At 41.2% G+C, this 15,410-nt stretch overlaps 1 protein-coding gene across 1 annotated transcript in view; it reads left to right on the top strand.

Annotated features, from left to right (window-relative positions):
• Window positions 1-15,410, top strand: part of RCOR1 (REST corepressor 1) — a 106,808-nt gene that overhangs the window by 69,678 nt on the left and 21,720 nt on the right. The gene's annotated exons all lie outside the window — the stretch shown is intronic.

Here is a 15,410-nt window from a genome sequence, read left to right as displayed (position 1 = left end):
ATTTGCCTTTCTGATTTATTTTCAGAGAATGTGGAAGTCTTGGTTGCCCACCGTTTGCTCTGACGTCATGTAGAGAGAATATGTGAGACCCCTGTAGACTTCCAGTAGATGTCCTCCCATGTGACGGTGTCTGTGAGCCCTGGCCTTTCCTGTGTTGGCTTCCTTCTTCTGAAGTAACAGTTTAGAGTTCTGCTTCTTAGGGTTACTGCAAGTTTACAGAATTATTTGTGTTTATAAAAATAAATGCTTTTGTAGAAATTTCAAACTATACGGAAAATATATAATATAGACAATTAAAGCTCTCTTACGGCGGAGAGAGTATAGCTCAGGGGTAGAGTGCGTTCTTAGCGTGCCCGAGGTCCTGGGTTCAATCCCCAGTACCTCCTCTGAAAATAGATAAACAGACTTAATTCCCCCCTGCCAAATAATGCATATGCGAATAGTGAAAAATACCCTGTGTCTCCCAAGTTAACCGCCATTATGTTAATTTTCTGAGTGTCTGTTAGTCCTTATAAACTTACCGTGTTTTTTTTTTAATGGTGGTATAATATAGGTGTTTCATAGTTAAAGCGTTTCTAAACAGTGCTGCAGTGAACCTCTTTGAAGGGAATTTGCTAGGTCAAATGGTACCTAGATTTTTCTGTGTTTCTTCTAAGGAGTTGTATGAGTGTGCCTGTTTTCCAAAACCTCCCTAGAACTTGAGTATATATATTTTTTTCTCTTAAGAATTTTTTTCAAAAAATTATTTTTTATTGTGGTGAAATACAACATAAAATTTACCATCTTAACCATTTTTAAGTGTACAGTTCAGTTGTATTAATTACATTCACACCAGCCTCCAGAACTCTTTTCATCTTGCAAAACTGAAACTCTGTTCCCATTAAAGAACAGTTCTGCATCACCCCTTCCCCAGCGTCTGGCACCCACCATTCCGCTTTCCCACTCAGTGAGTTTGACCCCTCTAGGTGCTTTGTGTAAGTGGGGTTATAGAGGATTTGCTTTTTGTGACTGGTTTGTTTCACTTAGCAAAATGTCCTCAAGACTCGTCCATGTTGCAGTGTGTGTCGGAATTTCCTCGTTTTTATGGCTGAACAATACTCCATTGTATGGATAGACTAGACCATATTTTGTCTATCCATTCATCTGTTGATGGACACTTGGGTTGTGTCCACGTTTTGGCTTTTGTGAATAATGCTGCTGTGAACATCGGTGCACAGGTATCTCTTTGAGACCCTGCTTTCAGTTCTTTTGTGTATATGCACAGGAGTGGGTTTGTGCTGGATTTGGTAATTCTGTTTTTTAATTAATTAATTAAGTAATTTTGTTAGGGGGGGTTAGATTTACTTATTTATTTATTTTTAGAGGAAGTGCTGGGGATTGAACCCAGGACTTTGTGTATGCTAAGCATGTGCTCTACCACTTGAGCTATACCCTCCCCCACCCCGTTATTAAATTTTTTAAGAATTGACATACTGTTTTCTACAGAAGCTGTATCATCTTACATTCCCACCAATAGTGCACGAGAGTTCCAATATCTCCACATCCTTGTCAACACTTGTTATTTTTTGTTCTACTTTGATAGTAGCCATCCTAATGGATATGAAATGGTATCTCATTGGGTATTTTTTTTTTCCAACTTAGCTGAACTGATAGAAAAGGATTTCATTAATTATTAATAAGGTTGAGCATCTTTGTATTTTGACCTTTTAATTCTACAAATAGCCTTATTTTTTGTTTTTTGTTTTAATTATGTTTAGTTAAATGTATCCATCTTATTTGTGGCTTCTAGAATACTGTCATGCAGACATATATATCTGTGTTTCTTCTGTTCACCCTCCTTCCCCTCCCTCTTTATTTACATCATTGTTATGTCTGCAGTTACTGAATTCTTTCCCACTTCACTTACATTAAACTCATTTATGTACATTGGTCTATATCTGGACTCTCGATTTTGTTTCATTGATCTATCTGTTGGTTCCTGATTTGGTACCATTTCAGTTCTTTTTCGTGTTCTTGGCTCATATGTTTATTATAGGTGAATCGTAGGCTTGTATCAAGTTCTCTCCAAAAGTATCTTTATTGGGGTTATAGTGGATTTGAGTTTATTTAGTGAGAGTTGGTTTCATTTATATTTTTACTGAGCAGTTTTGTGTGCCTGGTAGTGTATCATAACTGAAGGATTCTGGGGGCTTATATTCTAATGGAGAAAGAGGAGGGAGAGGAACACGTAAACAAATAATTTGTGTTTGCTTTAGTCCAACTTTTCCTCTTAAATAGTTGCAAACAATGGAGGCTTAGAGAAGTTAAGTCAAATGTTTATGGTCCCTCAGCTAGTTAGTAGCCAAATTTGGTAGGCTAGATCTCTGGTCTCCAGACTGCGTTTGTTACACACTTTTGCCTTCGTGTAGATTTAATAAACTATAATTAAATAACATAAAACATTACTGATATTACACTAGTTACACTGTGTCTAAGTAAAACTTCTTTAAAGAAAGATAAAGCTTGTGGAGTACACCTGGAAAATGTGCCTTGTAGAGACACATGTCATGTAGAGGACACGTAAACAATTCCAGGTAGCGTAGATGAGGACAGTAGGATTTAGATGGTGTTATATTACGTTACTGTGGAAATTACATGATTAAACAAAGACTTGGTATTTAGGGGACAAAGGAGGTTAAATCATTTGGTGGAATCTGGAGGTTGGGCAGACAGTAAGAGAAACTGAAAAATGTTCACTAATTGGAGGAGAGGATAATTGATTCTTACATTATTTTAACATCAAGCATCTCCTATGCAGTCTTAGTATATCTTCCTGGGTAGAAACAAGCATTGAAAAGAGTTAACATTTGGGTAGAATTTTGAGGAATGAATGAGTTGGCTGCCTGGACCAGAGACAAAAATGTACCTGGAAAGAGAAAGGAAAGAAGAAAGCGTAGGTGTGAAGATGCTGGAGGAAACAGTGCTTTATTATAGAGACCTGCCTCCTGGCTGTGATACACGTTGTACTTGGGGAAGTGAGCAGCAATGAAACTGAAAAGGCAGACTTCTTAAAGGGATGAGGATTTTTGAGGGACTTTTAGCTAGAAGCAATATATTTACATTAGAAAGCTCTTGACAGCCCTGTGGTTTAGAGGCGAGCTGGGACTGGAGGCGGTAAGTGCTGGTGCAGTTCCAGGTGAGAGAAGGTGATGCCCTTACTGGGCCATTGCTGTTACAGGGGGGCTTGATGGAGATGAAGGGAGTCAAAACAGCAATGTCAGGAGTGCTTGAACTTGCTCAAAGGAGGCGGAGATCAGAGGAGTGTGGGGTTAGATGGGTGGTCCAGGTGGCCTTTAACCTGCCTTTAAAGCAGGAGACTGTTACATCTAGGTGCAGTTGAATTTTTATTGAAGATACCTGCTAGGCATTTGTCTCTGTGATAGACATCCTCTCCCCGTGGGTTCTGCACCCTGTCGCCATTATGATGTGTACAGCTGCCCCTGCGTGGGTGCCTTCCTCTCCTCCCACCGGTGGGCATCCTCCCCACCTATTCCAGGCTGCCCTCCCTTGGTGACTCCCTCCTCATCCCACTTGGTTCACTCCTAGATGTCTGCCTTGCCCGCCCTAACAGCTCTGGGGCAATCCTCTCTCTGCAGGGATGCTGCTGCCCTGGTGAGTACAGTGCACTCTTCCTGGTCCCCTCTGGCTCTTGCGCTTCCCTGGGTGGACCTGCCAGGGCTTGGGCTTTGTGAAGAGAAGCACTTGTAGGTTACCAGAACCAAGTAGACACATTCATTGCAAGAAACCTCAAACAGTTGTTTTACTAGGTAGTCTTATCTTTGAAGTGTATGTGGAGTTTGACCACATCTTATTCCCAGTCTGGCTCATGTTACTGTGTTAAGGAAAACAAAAAAGTTTATCAAAGCAGGCATGGTTAAATGTAATACAGAACTGTGGCCGGGGAGAATTCTTAGAAGGGAGTTTTAGGAGAGAGGATAGGTTAGGAAAGGGAATAATCTGAGGATGACTTTTTACTGTCTGAGTCTCGTTAAGGTAGAGCTTGAAAGAGGTGCACTGGAGCTCATGGGGTGCGGGGTGCCACCATGCACACCGTGGAGGTTTCCTGAGGAAACTTGCCTTGGGCGTAGAGGGTAGCAGTGTAAACTTGGCTGTTGGGAACCAGTAAAGCCATGGTGTTGCTCATTATGCATCACGTATTGTGTAGGTTATATAATCAGTGTTTCTGCAGATATTCAAGGGATTGCATTTTGTTTCTATTTTATAAAAATGAAGAGAAACTGGTACAGTGATCAGAAGCATTGTTCCTAGTACTGAAATAGACAAAGATGGAAATCATTAGCTGTGCCTGAGACAACCAGGCTGGGTGATTTTTTTTTAAAAGCTGGCTGGCTATTAACTATAAAGAAAAAAACTAGCACATATAACATGATAGACATGGAATTTAAAATTGTGTCAAAAGGCAAGTCAGATAAACAACAAAGTCCTACTGTAGAGCACAGGGAACTACGTTCAATACCTGTAGTAGCCTACAATGAAAAAGACTATGTAAAGAAATATATGTATGTATATGTAGAACTGAATCACTGCTGTACGCTAGAAATTAACTCAGCACTGTAAACTGAACTTCATTTTTTTTTTTTAGCAAGTCAAGTTAGAGATTTTAAAATAAGTTTTAGCTTTCTTGGAATGAGAACCCTCATTAGACCTACAACATTTGCAAAAGTTGTTTCTACGTTGTCATTTGACTTCAGTACACATTTTCAAGATTATATTGTGTGTGAAAATTTCATAGATATATAGATATGTGTATATATATAGATTCATAGATATGTGTAAACTTTCATAGAAATATACAGTAAATGTCAGGAGCCTCTATTCAAAACTTTCCAGTTCACCATAGATGAAGGTCAGAAGACCTGATAGCTGCCACAAGGCCCTGTGCAGTCTGACCCCACTCCCGCCACTTACTTTAGTCTCTGAAAGCCAGTGAGTGGAGGAGCTGGACGTGTGTTTAGTTTGGTGCCACTCCTCTGGCGGCGTGTGATGGGCGTGCAGTCAGGTACTGTCCAGTGAGAAAATGATGGGGGTATTGTCACTTTTTTGTATGGAGATTTGCAAAAATAGGCTTTTTTTTTTAAACTACAGTTTACAATGTTGTGTCAGTATCTGGTATACAGCACAATAGTTCAGTCATATGTATACATACATACATTCCTTTTCATATTCTTTTTCATTGTAGGGTACTACAATATATTGAATATAGTTCCCTGTGCTCTGCAGTAGAAACTTGTTGTTTTATCCATTTTATAGATAGTAGTTAGTATCTGCAGATCTTGAACTCCCAGTTTATCCCTTCCCACCCCCTTTCCGCTTTGGTAACCATAAGTTTGTTTTCTATGTCTGTGAGTCTCTTTCTGCTTTGTAAATAAGTTCACTTGTGTCATTTTTTTAGATTCCTCATATGAGTAATATCATATAGTTTTTTTCTTTCTCTTTCTGGCTTACTTCTTAGTATGACAGTCTCCAGGTCCATCCATGTTGCTGCATACGACATTATTTTATTCTTTTTAATGGCTGAGTAGTATTCCATTGCATAAATACACCACATCTTCTTTATCCAGTCATCCGTTGGTGGACATTTAGGTAGTTTCCGTGTCTTGGCTATTTTATATAGTGCTGTGAACACTGGGGTGCATGTATCTTTTTGAATTAGAGTTCTCTCCAGATCTATGCCCAGGAGTGGGAGTGCTATAGTTTTTTAAGGAATCTCACACAGTTTCCTATGGTGGCTGCACCAAACTACATTTCCACCAACAGTGTAAGAGGGTTCCCTTTTCCTCACACCCTCTCCAGCAAAAAATAGACTTTTTGGCTATTTGCTATGACACTTGGGTCACCTGGAACCCTCTAACATTTTCTTCTTTGCCACTTACCTTTTGATGACCATTCTTTTACTCAGTAATTAGGAGTGACTGTGCGTGTGCCAGGCACTGGAGGGACACAAGGGTGAGCCACCTGACAGGTCCCCGCCCGGATGCAGCTTACAGTCTGATGGGTGGGTTGTATGTGCGCTGATAAGAGGGAAAATTGTACTTAGATTTCACACCTGTTCTTTGCCTGGAGTATGTGCAGGTGTAGGGATAGGATAAGCCAATGTTGGCACCACATGCTGACACCACATGCCAACAGAGGAGTTTTCAGCTTTTTATAAAAAAAAAGGCTATCAGGTTTTGGAGTTTGTGATTAAAATTATGTTTTTAAGGGTGTGAAAACTACTTTTTAAAAATCATTTTTATTCTCTTAAGTGCTCTAGAGTTAGCTAAAATGTGTAAAACTTACTAGAAGAGACAGAGCTGAATTTACAAACTATAGTGGAAGCCCTCCATTAAAAATCAAGTATTACTTTACCCTTTAGTCATGTCAGTGTGTCATACCTTCATCCTTTTAAATTTAAAAAATGTCATTTTTTAAAGATACCATAATTTAGCCTTTCTGTTTACAATGGACGTTTGTTTTCAGTTTTTTAATACTGCATCTATTACTCCTGGGAACGTCCTTTGACTGCTTTCTGAGGTCCATCCACAGTACAGATGTGCGGTTCTGAGAGGTCGATGCCAAATCATTTTCCAGAGTGAAATGCACACTGTAATTGTTCAGTGTTCTCTCCAGTGTGTGTTATTGTTGGACTTAACGCATTTTAGACTGTCCAGGGAGTATTGCATTGTTTCTCATACCAGGGAATTTTTCTGTTTTTGTTGGGAGTGATAGTGACATTGTGGTTCTGTCAAAAATATGTCCACATTTTTTAAAAGATGGATATTAATATATATCATATATATGATATATATATATAAATACACATATGCATGGATGAAATAACTGAGATTTACTTTAAAATTCTTCAGCAGATTTTGGGTCAGTTGGCCTGATTGGACACAGAGTAAAGTACTGTTTCAATGTTAAATTTACTGTTCTGTTGTTATATAAGAGAATATATCTACTCTTAAGAAATATATGCTAAGTATTTAAGAGTGCAGGACCATCGTGTATGGCACTCTCAAATGGTTCAGAAAAGTAGCTACACATACACATACAAGCTTGTTTTTATTATTAAAAATAATCTATAATTCCTTCACCTTTTGTCACTTTGGATGTAACCACTGTTAAAATTTTGCTTTCGTGTCTTTTCTGTGTGCTTGTGTGTCCTCTGATTTTAAGCACAAATGGGTCATACTGTATATAATAGTTTTTCAACTTAACTTTTCCTGTGATTAAAAATTAAACTGAGTTTTGGTTCTGAATAATATCATATAGCTTAATTTATTTAACCATGTCCCTATTCTTGGACACTTCTTTTTTTCCAACTTTTTCCCTCCTGCCAGTAACATGAGTAAGCAGGAATTTACTGTATGTTTTTCCAGTAGACAAGAAAGCCATCCTTAATTCAGCCAATTGGGTTTCCCATTTAAACTCTTTCCTAGTTCTTTTTCTCTGGCATGTACAGAATTAATGACTTGTGTGATTATTTCTCTGTGGCCAGACTGACTTCTGTGAAGGCAGAGACTCTTTTTAAATCATGGCTATATAAGCAGTACTAGGCACACAGTAGGTCTAAAAGATACATTAAATCAGTGGAGAATAATTAAATATAAGACATATTAGTTTATGATAAAATACCACTTTCTGCAACCTCCTTTGAAAGCTCAATTTATCTTTACTGGATAAAGAACACCCCCCCCCCAACAAGATTCAAGCACTGACAGTGGGAAAACCTGCCCCCTCCCAACAAGCATGCCCCCCCAATATTCTCACTGTCCCACTATGTAGTTTAGCTTTCATTTCTGGAGCTAGAGGAACCGGGGCCCGCAGAGAAGTGTTTGTCTAAAGTTTTGTGGGCAGGGCTTCCTGTAGCTGCCTCCCTGTGTGCCTCTCTTGGTCTCACTGGGGACCACTCTCTCCTGTGTCTCGTACGCGAATGGATTGTACTGAGGAAAGACAGTTGTATGTATAGTTGAAAGAGGCAGTGTTAAAGGACGGATGTCCCTATGAAGTGACATTTGTGGGCAAGTCACTAGGATTTGCAGACAGTTAAGTCCTTCTTCTGACCTTCCTCCCTGGTCATAAGCCCTCAGTGGGAGGTGGACTTGAAATTGGTCATTTAAATAAGAACCTCTTTAGTCACTGAGAGGAAAATTTTTTTGCATGATTGAAATTCACAACTCACGAATTCACAAACCTCATTTTATGTAGCAGTAACATAAAAAGCACATTCCTGTTTCTATTGTTCTGATATTGTCATAATCTTTTTAATGCCAAACCCTTAAAATTTTGTGCTTGTTCAGATGGGGTTTTTTTTATCACATTAAGTGGGGAATGCTCGTTACACATTAACATTGCTCTAACTCACTGATTCTCAAAACTGGCCCATCACAGTCACCTGGGAGCATTGTGAAAACCAACCAAAAACATCAGTAGTGCATGAGATTTTTTCCCTTGATCTAAGTGTGAGAATTCACCCTGCTGTGTCCTTAGGTATGTGCTTGTCTCTACACATGTCATATTTTGTAAAAACTACATGTATGCATAAAGTTTATGCATACATCCATGCACACGTGTGTGTATATGTATACACTTACACATACAGAACAGGCTGGAGCTCAAGAGCCAGCATTTTAAAGACATTTACCCCATGGTTCTCATCAGTTAGGACTGGGGACCGCTGAACCATAGCACAGCGCTGAGGGGGCTCAGGGACTGGGTTCGGTTTCTCTTGTAAATTCATTCTGTGGTTGGAAACTGCTGCACCCCTTCCTTCTAGTTTATGAAGGAGTTAATCTTAATAATACTTTACAATCACACATTTTGACTTCTTCGTGTTTTCATACAAAGTATACGAAGTATTTATATGTATATATTTATATATACACACACCTACGTATTTTTATACAAAGTATTTATAAAGTACTTCCTATCTTATGGATGACAAATGGGTTTAGCCTGAAAGTTCCTGATAGAAACTAAGGACTTTGACTCCTGGTCCGGGGTTCTTTCTGCTGTGAGGTTATAGGTGAATTGAGGGTTAGTCTTTTTCCCACCTACCCCACCCCCCTTTAATGTCAGGAGATATAGCCTTTAATTGCAGGAGACACAGACCTTGTTTTGAGCATGGTCCTTCCTTCAGCTCGTATGCATAAAAGCAAAACAGGGAGAGCAAACAGAACTACTTTGAGTGCACAGTTGCCCCTGTGGGCCTCAGTCATCAAGTAAGTGACTTGCTGTGAAGAAGACGCAGGAGGGTCGCATGTCACCACGTGATCTTACCCTTTACTGTAGACTTGGGACACTTTAAAGAAGAAAGGTGGTTATTGCTTTGATTAGTCACAACTAAATGTCATTCTAGTGATGATCAGTTTTTAAAATATGGGAGAGGCTATGCCTATCTGGAGAACACACAAGTGTGTGAGCACTGGAGTAAAGAGGAGGCATGCTCTTATCTTTTTATTGGAAAAAAATCTTCAATGCAGCGCACAAAAAAGTTCACATTTAACATTTAAATATTTAAAATATTACTCATGAAATGTTAGTCGTGGAAGATAAGTCTTAAGTCAGTCTACTCGTACACTGAAAAAGGAAACTAAGGCACAGACAGGCAGGGGAAGAACTTCTCCAGAGCCGTATGAGTTGATGCTGGACACGGGAGCGGTATAGAGGTGCAGTTTAGGAAGGAGTAGATGCCAGAAGCTGAATTTAAACACGTACAGCTTAGGAGGGTGCTCCTGTTTCTCATTTCCACTTGTGTCTGAGACTGGGCTGGATTTTGTAGAATTAACTGGAGTGCTGGAGGGTGGTGGGAGCTTTTTCTGTAAAGTGGGATTTTAACAAAACTACATTAAGAAATAGCATTTTCATAAAGGAAGTGTATTTTATTACTGACTAGGGAGGACTGGTTGATTGTATTATACTCCAGCAGTCTTGGTGGCTTATCTGGTTTCCTGTGCCCTCTCCCCTGTCCCTGAGAGACTCCAGGGGATGGTTAAGTGTTAACTGTAGTCATGTCTGTGCCCACCAGGGGGCATAATTGCTTTACCTAAATGGTTTATGCTCATTTTGATTCTCAGTGATTTACAGTGGTAACTCATTTCTCATTTTAGTAATAAAAGGCGATGCCACAATATTTGCTATAATATCCTTGAAAAATTTTAGCATGCTCATTTTGAGCTGTGAGGGAGAAATTCGTACCATGTTTCCTTTGCAGTGCCTAATGCTACTTATGATGATAAAAAAAATACGTCTTTAAAAAGCTGTACCAAGGCTGTAGCTTTGTCCTCAAGCTACCTTACGGATGTCAGCCTCTTGCTCTGCATACACTGCAGGATCACAAGGTCTTCCGAGTCTCTGCAGTGTCTGGGCGGGCGGAGGGTGAGCTCAGGTTACTGGGGCAGTTTTCATCTGCATTCTTCTGACCGTTTTGCAGTTGAATTTGAGACTCCTACTCAAGGTGCTGGGCATTTAGGTCACTGAATTAAAACATGAATCTAGAAACAAATGAAGCCTAGCACGAGGCAGCCATTTGCCTGTGGTCCTCAGTTTCCGTCTCTCCCTGCATCAACCCCAGTTCTGCTTTCTTCACTTCATTCATACTGAAATGACTGCTTTGCCTGGCTCAGCTCTCCGCTGCTGTCACGTGCCCTCTGCCTCGGTCTCCCTCACTCAGGCATGAGGCAGCACGCGGAGTCTGACCCCCGGGTGCTGGGCTCAGACACTCAGAGTATATTTGAGTCCATTGTCTGCTACCTGCCAGCTGGGTGACCTGGCCAAATTGCCTAACTTCTCTGAGCCTCAGTTTCTTCACTTGCAAATGGAAGTGATGATAGAATGGTGGGAGAGGACTAGCAGGCCGTGCATGCCCGCGGTAGTGAATTCTCAGGTGCTGGCTACTGCCGTTACTTCGTGCAACTGTGGAGTCTTTAGGGAGCTTTCCTTCCTTCATTGTCGTCGCTGTCGTTGCTCTCTGGTCGTTTTGCTTTCTCAGACTGTCCCACGTCTCCGCTGTTACTGCATGTACGTAGGTTCTCTTCTGTCCCTGGGTGTTCTTTCAGGCTGCTGCAGGGAATCTTTTTTTTTCTTTTGTATTGTGGGCTGCGATTTAACACAGTGCTCTGTACATAGTAAGAGCAGTTCAGTACCTGTTGGACGAGGCCTTACGGATTTTGTGACTTTTCTTGACGAGGCTCACACACATTCTGCCTTTATGTGATATTACCCCCAAACATAACTCCCTCACCTGTGCTTCCCATGATGGTGAGCTCTCGTCAAACAGCCAGTGGTGCACACGGTCCATGCACTTCAGCAGGTCCGCATGACGCGTCTGTCTGTGTCCATCGCAGTTTAGGACTGGGTGGTTCTCCCTGGTGGTTCTGCGTTTCACAGTGCTAGAGTGCATGTAGCCCTGTGTCTGACCCAGCTGCCTCAGACCCACAGACCAGGACGTTAGCCAAGCTGCCGAAGCGAGCCTGCTCCCAGCTCTGTCCCCTATGTGCCAGGGAGGCTGGCGAGTCTGATGCCAGGCCCGGCCCGTGACGTGTCCTGGCATTTCCTTAAGCTGCATGGACTTTGCTCATTGCCCTGATCGCAGCTCACTTAATGACTCTGCCCACGGTGGCCCCTCGCCCCAAATTGGGATGGACTCTGGTTAACCTTTAAGCTTCTAGAGCAGATCAGGCTCTCATTGTGCCACACGAGGTGCTGGAACCGCCCAGCCCCGCCGGCCGCCTCTGAGCTTGTGCTTCTCTAGCTCCCTTCCTGGTCATCCCCTGCCTCCGGCGTCTGGGCCTCCTTGGGTTTTATCAGGGCAGCTGGGAGGAGGTTTTGCTTTTTTGGGTTGCAAGCTCATTTCTGCTTAAGGAAGCCATGTGGGAGGTTTTGAAAAGTGTGCCCTTCCCATTGTCTTCCTGACTCCCCAGCAGCTCCGGGAGGCCGTGTGAAGGAGCAGGGCAGGAGGTGGAGAGGGCACTGGGTGTCCAGGACGGTGCTGGTGGCCATGTCCATTTGATGATGACAGGGAATGAGGGCTGGAGATGGTACGGAGTAGGAAGGCCGTAAGAGACAAGGCCTGTCGCAGCATTATTTATGCATGTGGCACTCTGAGTTAGCGCTAGTCCAGAACATTCCATGAGGAGGAGTTCCTACTGTGATGTAGTTTTCAGTTAGGTTAGGTGATGGCCCAGATCTACTGATGAGAGCTACTTCCTGGAAGGGTTGAGGAGATTGCTAAAGGTAACAGTCTTGAATAGAGTGCTTATTGCCTGGCAGACACCACTAGCTATGGGTTCATTTTATCAAGAGACAGAGCCAAGATTTGATCTGCGTCTTTCTTACCCCATACCTAACCTGTGTTGCCTTTCTTTTCTTTTTTAATTGAAGTGTAGTTGACTTACAATATTGTGTTAGTTTCAGATGTATGGCAAAGTGATTCAGTTTTTTTTTTTATATTCTTTTCCATTATATGTTATTACAAGATAATGAATATAGTTCCCTGTGTTGTACAGTAAATCCTTGCTGCTTATCTATTTTATGTGTAATAGTGTGTATCTATTAATCCCATACTCCCAATTTATCCCCCCTTTCCCCTTTGGTAACCGTAAGTTTGTTTTCTGTGTCTATTTCTGTTTTGTATATAGATTCATTTGTATTATTTTTTAGATCCCACGTATAAGTGATATCATATGATATTTGTTGTTCTCTGATTTCAATTAGTATGATCATCTCTAGGTCCATCCACGTTGCTGCAAATAGCAATATTTCATTCTTTTTATGGCTGAGTAGTATTCCATTTTGTGTGTGTTTGTGTGTGTGTGTGTGTGTAACAGTTCTTAAACCAGTCATCTGTTGATGGGCACTTGGGTTGCTTCCATGTTTTGGCTATTGTAAATAGTGCTGCCGTGAACATTGGGGTGCATGTGTCTTTTCAAATAAGAGTTTTCATCTTTTCTGGATATATGCTCAGGAGTGGGATTGCTGGATTTTATGGTAGCTCTATTTTTAGTTTTTTAAGGAATCTGCATACTGTTTTCTATAGAGTCTGCACCGATTTCCATTCCCACCAACAGTGTAGGAGGGTTCCTATTTCTCCACACCCCCTCCAGCATTTATTAATTACAGACTTTTTGTTGATATGTGCTGCCTTTCAACTTGCTGGAAAACGAACCTAAGATGTTGATGTTGTGCATATCACAGCTCCCCCAGCATTCATTCAGCAAATGTTTGTCTAACCTTTGTTGTACATTGGAGGCAAAGAAAAGAATGAAAAATGGTATTTTTGCTAGTGGGTATCAGATGGTAATTCTTTCACAAGTTGCAGGGCTCCTCATATATTAACTATTTCATCGTACCTTCAAGGCATCTGGTGGACATACCAGGCGACAGTAGCAGCTATGATAGAGGTCTTTCTTCCTTTACTTCAGATTTGAGCCCTCAGGGTGGTCTCCAGGAAAATCTAAAGGATGTGGGATTTTAAAAGCCGCCTTAGTGAGAGTACCTTGCTGTTTACAACACAGCAGATGTTACATCCATTGTGAGCTGCAGCAGTTGGAATCCACTGCTTTAGTCTGTTTTATATTTCCTACCACCAGCTAATTTTTATGTTAAATAACAAAAGAACAGATGAAATAGAAAAAGCATCCCCAAAATGCTCTTGTAATTTTTTCAGGTGGCTCTGGTTAGAGACAACGAGTACAAATTCTAGTTCTTGAGCAGATACGTCTGCCCTGAGAACTGTGAGCAGGATGGCCCCCGCCTCCCTCATTGAGCCTGTGCAGTTACTTGTTAAAGATCTGGTGGCTGTGCACACACCACTCGTTTGTCCTCAGCCGTGTGATAATAATAGTGCCTGGAAACCTGTGTGCTTGCAGAGTTGAGGTTACAGAGCAGAAGTTTGAGGTTCGTTTATTGTTCATTCACCAAATATTTACTGAAAGAAAGAACCCTTAAAACAGACTTCCATGGTTGACCCTCAGTTCACCGTAAGTGGTTTTCTCTCTTCCCCCCCGACGTCCGTGACTGAGCGCATCTCGTTACCCAGTTTTCCCTCTGACCTGCGGGCTGACCCCAGGGCCTGCTGTGCGTGTCAGCGTCCAGGTCCCGCCAGGGGGACCCCCCACCTCTCACAAGGCGCTAAAAGGTGTGCAGCAGCCACTCATGCGTGCAGCCAGTGCTGCTCATTAGCTTTTTTTTTTTTTGAAGAATCTTAGAGCATTTTTCTCTTATTTGGTGTAATCTACCCTATTGTGAAGTGATAGGCAAGGCACACACTTTGGAATATTCCTGTCCCATTTTTCAACTTTTGTGACAAACTAAGGGCATTCATTTCATCATTCACTGACTCTCAGGTAAATTGGAATTTTACTGTATTCTGAGTGAAGTAACCAGTTTGTGAGTACTTTAGATGTTAAAAAAAGGAAATAGAAAACTAGTGTCTTGATATTGAAATGCAACTATATATAGTTACTGTTTGAATTAAATTGACTCTTTTGTCAGTGGAAAAAAGCTTTCCCCTAGTCTTAGAATATATGCTGATAAAGGAATTTGAACTCTATTTTGAAACTGACTTCTTTTTCCTGGATTGGTTGTCAGTTGTACCACAGTTAGGGCGGATGGCTGTGAATAATTGAATTGCATACTGAAACGTAGAGGCTCTGTCTGACCTCTACTAGGTTCCTTCTGCTCACTGTGTGCACTGAGTCTGTTTTCCCAACTCTAGTTTGGTCCTTGCACCTGGGAGGGTCAGATATGGGGAAAGGGCCAAAAGCGGGTAGTGGGAATCTGAGTGTTTGCTTCATACAGTTCTGTGCTATTTGTTTTTCCCTTTTGAGCTTGTATTATTTTTGCCATTTGTAAAGAAAAGTCATACACGAATATAAGAAAGTGCTGTTGATTCGTAATCTCTTATTTTTCTGGAAGAAAGACTAGAAAATTTAGTAAGGAAGTAGATTCGCCTTTGAGGGGTGGCAGCTTCTGGAGTTTGAGTCTGTCAGTTTTCCTTGGTGTTTCCTTCGTGCTTGGACGCTGCCACTTGCCACCTGGTGTCGGAGTCCAAGAGCAGGTGGGAGGCACTGCTTCACACAGTTTCTCTATAAAATTTTTTTAACATAAAAGTAGGTTGCTTGTTTGTCATCCTCAGTAGAGACTAAAATCAAGCCCTCGTTTAATATTTCTTTTTATTTCTAAATATTTTTCAAAGAATCAGAGTAATATTTGTTTATCATAGAACATTTAAGTAGAACCAAGTTTTAAAAAAAGAAAAGAACCATAATCTCACCGTCCAGAGACAGGTTAATTTTTGAGTATATTTCCAGCCATTTCTCAGCGGGATTCACATACATTACGGTCCATGATGGAATCACATTATGCAC

This window comes from Camelus bactrianus, chromosome 6 (assembly GCF_048773025.1).
Source record: "Camelus bactrianus isolate YW-2024 breed Bactrian camel chromosome 6, ASM4877302v1, whole genome shotgun sequence".
In the NCBI taxonomy this organism is placed as follows: Eukaryota; Metazoa; Chordata; class Mammalia; order Artiodactyla; family Camelidae; genus Camelus; species Camelus bactrianus.
Note: the sequence above shows the minus strand (reverse complement) of the source record. Positions and strands in the feature narration are given on the sequence as shown.